Below are 6,000 nucleotides of genomic sequence, written 5' to 3' on the forward strand. Positions count from 1 at the left end.
CCTCCAAATTGATCTATCGAGCTAACACAATCTCAATGGAAAATCTCAGCAGGATTTGAAAACAAAAATTTCAAGCAACTTTATTGAGTTACGATGTACCTGCTTTACAACATCCACCTACTTTAAGTGCACAGTGACTTTTTGTTATAACCCCAGTAAGATGCCTCCTGACCACGAACAGTTAGTTAACCCCCATTCCTAAGCCCTGTCCCAGGTAATCATAATTTACTTTGTCTCCGCTTACAGAGCTGCCTTATCTGTATATTTAACATCAACCAAAATATACAAGTATGTGATTTTTTTGTGTGGCTTCTTTCACTTTTTAAAAGGTCATTGGTGTTGCAGCCTAGATCAGGGCTTCATTCCTTTTTGTGCTGAGTTATATTACACTGTGTGGATACATCACATTTGTTGGTCTACTCACCAGTTTTTTAAAAAAGGATTTATTTATTTGAGGGGACCCACGTCGTGGTGCGAGGAGTAAAGCCTCAGCCTGCCATGTTGACATCCCATATGATCAGCTGGTCCCAGTTGATCCAGCTCCCTGATAATGTGCCTGGGAGGGCAGAGGAGGAAGGCCCAGGTGCTTGGGGCCGCTGCTTTCCTCTCCACATAGGAAACCAGGAGGAAGCTCCTGGCTCCTAGCTACTGGCTTTGGCCTGGTGCTGTCCTGGCCGTTGAGGCCATTTGAGGAGTGAGCAAGTGGATGGAGGGTCTCTCTGTCTCACCCTCTCTCTAACTCTGCCTTGCAAATAAATAAATATTTTTTTCTAGAAAAAGATAAAGAGAATCTGAGACAGAGAGAGAGAAATCCCACTGGTTCACTCCCCAAATGCCCACAGCAGCCAGGGTTAGGCCAAGCCAAAATCAGGAGCCAGAAACTCCTTCTAGGACTCAAGTTCTTGAGCCATCACCCACCTCCTCCCGGGTGTGCACTGGCAGGAAGCTGGATCAGAAGTGCAGGCAGAACTCCATCCCAGGCCCTCTGCTATGGGGTGCAGGCATCCCAAGCAGTGGCTTAACCCACTGCACCACAATCCCTGCCCCAGAGCTGGCTAAATTTTGGAGGCAAAAGCAGCAAGTGTAACTGTAACATGTTAGTTAAAACCTCCCACTATAAAATACACTTTTCAAATAGAAAAGCTTTAGAAAACAGTACAAATAGTAACCATCCCTTACTGTGGGTTTCCTGTATTATCTCCTTTGACATTCATCATAATCTCCTAAATTTTATATTACTCAAGGAAAATGGGCTGTGGCAGGCCAAGCAGTGCACCCGCCCAGGCTTGGGAGCAGACACCAACAACGTCAAAGCAGCCGACTTGCCAGGGAAGTCTCTGTCCTCCCTCCCACCGGCCAGCTGGGAGGCCCCAGGCACTGACTGAGCTGACCTTTCTACCAGCTGGTGCTGGTGCAACACAGATCCAGACCCGGCATCCAGACGGGCTTGGTGAGAACAGAGAACACCCGGGCAGTGGTGAAGGTGCTGTGGGGCGGTCGCTGAGCAAGGCCACTCTCCCAGCAGCAGCACCAGCAGGTGATTCAGTGGGCACCTGAGGGTTACCTTACAGGTTCTGACACTGGGGGATGAGGGAGGGAGGTCTCTGGCAGCTTCCTTCTAATTTTTAAACCTGTGCAAGTTTGAAATCTGCGAGTGTGCTAGTCGGATGGTTGAATTCAGAGTCTGAACTCCGTAACTTACCAGACTTGTAACCTAGGACCAGTACTTCTCTCCTTGTCAGTTTTCCTCATCCATAAAATGGGAATATTTGCACCTACCTTTGAGGGTAGTTATATAACTACATAGAATGAGTCCCCGAATGACGGCCTACTGCCTCTTTTCAGTAACTAAGTTTTTTTTTTTTTTTTTTTTTTTTTTTTGACAGGCAGAGTGGACAGTGAGAGAGAGAGACAGAGAGAAAGGTCTTCCTTTGCCGTGGGTTCACCCTTCAATGGCCGCCGCGGCCGGCGCACCGCGCTGATCCGATGGCAGGAGCCAGGTACTTCTCCTGGTCTCCCATGGGGTGCAGGGCCCAAGCACTTGGGCCATTCTCCACTGCACTCCCTGGCCACAGCAGAGAGCTGGCCTGGAAGAGGGGCAACCGGGACAGAATCCGGCGCCCCGACCGGGACTAGAACCTGGTGTGCTGGCCGCCGCGAGGCGGAGGATTAGCCTAGTGAGCTGCGGCGCCGGCCAGTAACTAAGTTTTGATGGCACAAAGCCATATCCATTCATCACCTATTGTGTTGCTTTGGTGCTACACAGAGAATCCAAATGTCCCACAGGGCAGGCATTCAACCTAGCACTTAAAATACCAGTTAAGGGGCCAGCGTTGTGGAGTAGTGGGTAAAGCCACTGCCTTCGGCCGGCGCCACAGCTCACTAGGCTAATCCTCCGCCTTGCGGCGCCGGCACACCGGGTTCTAGTCCCGGTTGGGGCGCCGGATTCTGTCCCGGTTGCCCCTCTTCCAGGCCAGCTCTCTGCTGTGGCCAGGGAGTGCAGTGGAGAATGGCCCAAGTGCTTGGGCCCTGCACCCCATGGGAGACCAGGAGAAGTACCTGGCTCCTGCCATCAGATCAGCATGGCGCACAGGCCGCAGCGGCCATTGGAGGGTGAACCAATGGCAAAAAAGGAAGACCTTTCTCTCTCTCTCTCTCACTGTCCACTCTGCCTGTAAAAAAAAAAAAAAAAAAAAAAAAAAAAAAAAAAAAAAAAAAAAGCCACTGCCTTCAATGCCGGCATCCCATACGGGCTCTGGTTCAAGTGCCTGCTACTCCACGTCTGATCCAGCTCCCCGCTAATGCACCTGGGAAAGCATGGAGGATGGCCCAAGTGCTCGGCCCCTGCACCAATGTAGGAGACTTGGAGGAAGCTCCTGGATCCAGTCTGGCCCAGCCCTGGCTGTTTGAGGTCATTTGAAGTGAACCAGCAGATGGGTCTCTCTGTCTCTCTTCCTCTCTCTACTTCTGCCTCTCCTTCTCTGTAATATATATATATATATATATATATATTACAAATATGTTTTATATATATCTCACATAGCTTAAAAAACACAAACAAAGAACACTAGTTAAGATGTCCATATTCCACATCTAGCCTACCTGGGTTTGATGCCTGGCTTGGCTCCCAATTCCAACTTCTCATTAATGCAAACACTGGAAGACAGTGGTGCAGGCCCAAGTAATTAGGTCCTTGCCACCCATATGAGAGACCTTGATTGAGTTCCCAGCTCCTGGCCTCAGCCCCAGCCAAGCCCTGGTCATTGTGGGCATTTAGGGAAAACAAACAAACAAATACAGAAAATGAGAGCTCTATCTGTCTTAATCTCTCTCATTGCCTCTCTGATAAATAATTTTTAAGTGTCCCACAAAGCCTTAAAACAGCCACTACCTGGACCTTTATAGGAAAAGTAGACCTGGTTTGGAATGACGCCCACAACGTCAACACCTAAGAAATGTTAGCTGTTGTTTAAACCCCAAATTTGCCTTCAGTATGACAAATTTAGTATTACACAAAAATAGATACAAGCATAGACTGTGGTGATGAATAATGCCAATAGCAGCTGATTCAATAAAATATGATCCTATGGAATACTATAGTCATAAAAAGAGTGGGGGAAATGTGTGTTCACCAACATATGAAGATTTACAAGATCTTAGAAAAAAACAGGAAAAAGATTTCCAAGATCTTTAAGTAATTTAACATCGTTAAGTGAAAATGTATGACAACACACACAATACAATCTCAGCATGTTACAAAAGAAAAAAAAACCCCAAACACACAGAGAAATTCTAAGGGAATTTCACTTTCAGTATACATAGTTCTGTGTGGTTTTAATCTTTTTAATGAGTTAGAGTTTTGTAAGTTTTCTCACCACTTCAAAAATGCGATTCTAGTCTCTTTCACATTGTATCCCAGAGCTCCACTCTCCAACCTCCCTTCTTCAGTCCTCAGGGACAAACTACAGTTTTATCTCAGATGCTTGCTGCTAACTATGTGAAACAAGCCAGACCCCTGGACCACATACAACACTCTGGGAAGAGTGGAGAACGACAGGGAGCAAGGCGCACTGCCCGGGCAGCATGGGGGATCCTGCAGCTGGCCCATTTCCTAACTGCGGTTGCCCTCACACGATTCTATATCAGCTGGTCAAAGCTCACGGAACTGCACAGCAAAACCACAGCATGTAAATTTTAAAATAAATTTAAATACACAGAGAGAGAGAGAGACGTAGGGGCTCTATTCTCTATGAGCAGCCTATCGGCACACAAACACATGTCGGACACAGGAAATGTTCTCGGCCACAGCACTGCGCATTTTGCCTCCGTCCCAGTGAGGAAGCTGCTGGAGGAAGAGGCAGCAACGAACCCCACATCATCAGCTGGATTCCTACACCTGCACACCTGGCGCGGCCCACGTGGATTCAGCACGGGATTGCTCCTTTCAGGCTCCGCGTCTGCAGGTGCAGGCTGTGCATAGAAAACCATCAGCGATGTGCAGGGCTCGGGACCCGCACGGGTCCAGGCACCTGCGCAGGCAGCGGTAGCGGCCGCGTCCCAGGCACCTGACTGATCCGAGCACAGCGACCTGACACCAGCGCCAGGTATCACTGCCGCTTCACTCACGGCGGCCAGGAACCACCACTGGGCTCACGAAGCCGCAGAGGAGGTCCGACGGGGCGCACGGCTCCCGAAGTCGCAGTGGCCCCCGGGGGCGGACGCGGGCGTGGACAGCAATGGCTATCCGGGCCGTTCAGACTCAGCGGCGCAGCTGACACCCTCCAGACGCCTCCCTAGCTCCAACAGCGCTCCTCCAACCCCATTTCCAAACACTCGCACCTTCTTCTCACACCCACCATGTGCTGCAAATGAAGCATCTGAGGCTTAAAATACACAATCCAGAACGGCTGTGCCGAGCGGCGCTACCCACGTAGCCATCCCGTCTCCCGAACAAAGCCCAAAACTCCTCTCCCCACTAAGCCGCAGAGCGGTTTCGCCCGACCACAAAAGCGGGGTCAGGTCTCGTCGCACGACCCTAGCGCAAGATGAACACGCTGCTCTCCTCACTTCCCAACAATGCCACGCCAAGGGCCGGTGTGTCCCTTCCTCACGGGGGCTCCGCCACGTGCCGGGGGGCGCCGGTACCGGACCCGGGGAGCGCCGGGGCCGGGGGTTCCGGGACGGAGGGGTCTGGGGGCCGCAGTTCCGGGAGCGCAGGAGCGGGCGGGCAGGGGCCCCGGGTGCAGGAGAGGGGGATCTGCGGGCTGGGGGTGTGGGAGTGCGGGATCCGGCGCACCGAGGCCAAGGGTTCGGGCGATCCCGGGAAGGCCTCGCCACCGGGGAGGCCGCGCCACTGAGGGCAAGTCCCGGCCGCCTGCGGGGCCCCGGCCCAGCCCCGCCGCCGCCCTGGCCGGCTCGGGTCCCCAGGGCAGCCCCGAACCCCACGGGAGGCTGCAGGGCGGGCGCGGGAGTGGGAGCGGCGACGCTCGTTACCTGCGTGCGCGGCGGCGGCTCGGGGGTCCCGGGCGGGCGCTGGGAGTTTCCTGCCTCAGTGAGTCACTCGGGCGGGCCGGGAATGCGCCAGGAAACACCCGGCCTCCTCCCCTTCCTCCCGGGGCGGGTGTTCTCCCGGCTCGGCCCCTTCCTCCTGGCGCTCCTCCCTCCGCGCTCGGGCCGCGCGGCCCAGTCCGCTCCCTCCTGCCGGCCGGGCGTCCCCCCTGCCCCGGCGGCCCCCGAAGGCGCTCTCGCCCCCGCGGCCGGCTGAGATCGGGCGTGGGGCCGCCCGCTCAAGAATCAAAGGGAGCAGGGCTCCTCAGACCCCAGGGTCTGCGCGGCGGGCGGGATGAGCTACCGAAGGGCCTTGGGTTGGGGGGGACCCCTGGGGCGCCCCACCGCCGGGGAGGAGGCCCGCGGAGCGTGAGCCCTCAGCTTTCCACACGCATCGCAGCCCCACCACCCTCCGAGTCCGTGCGCAGACTTGTTGGGAATGGCTGGCCGGAG

General features: G+C 54.0%; 1 protein-coding gene across 2 annotated transcripts in view; it reads right to left on the reverse strand.

Annotated features, from left to right (window-relative positions):
* The window catches only part of CYFIP1 (cytoplasmic FMR1 interacting protein 1), a 99,934-nt gene extending 94,305 nt beyond the window's left edge, over positions 1-5,629 (reverse strand). For both annotated transcript variants that reach the window (XM_051822213.2, XM_051822214.2), the window contains exon 1: positions 5,494-5,629. The gene's annotated coding sequence lies outside the window, so the exon portion shown is untranslated. The remainder of the gene's footprint in view (positions 1-5,493) is intronic.
* Between the last annotated feature and the right edge of the window lie 371 nt (positions 5,630-6,000).

Source organism: Oryctolagus cuniculus, chromosome 12, assembly GCF_964237555.1.
Source record: "Oryctolagus cuniculus chromosome 12, mOryCun1.1, whole genome shotgun sequence".
Classification (NCBI taxonomy): Eukaryota; Metazoa; Chordata; class Mammalia; order Lagomorpha; family Leporidae; genus Oryctolagus; species Oryctolagus cuniculus.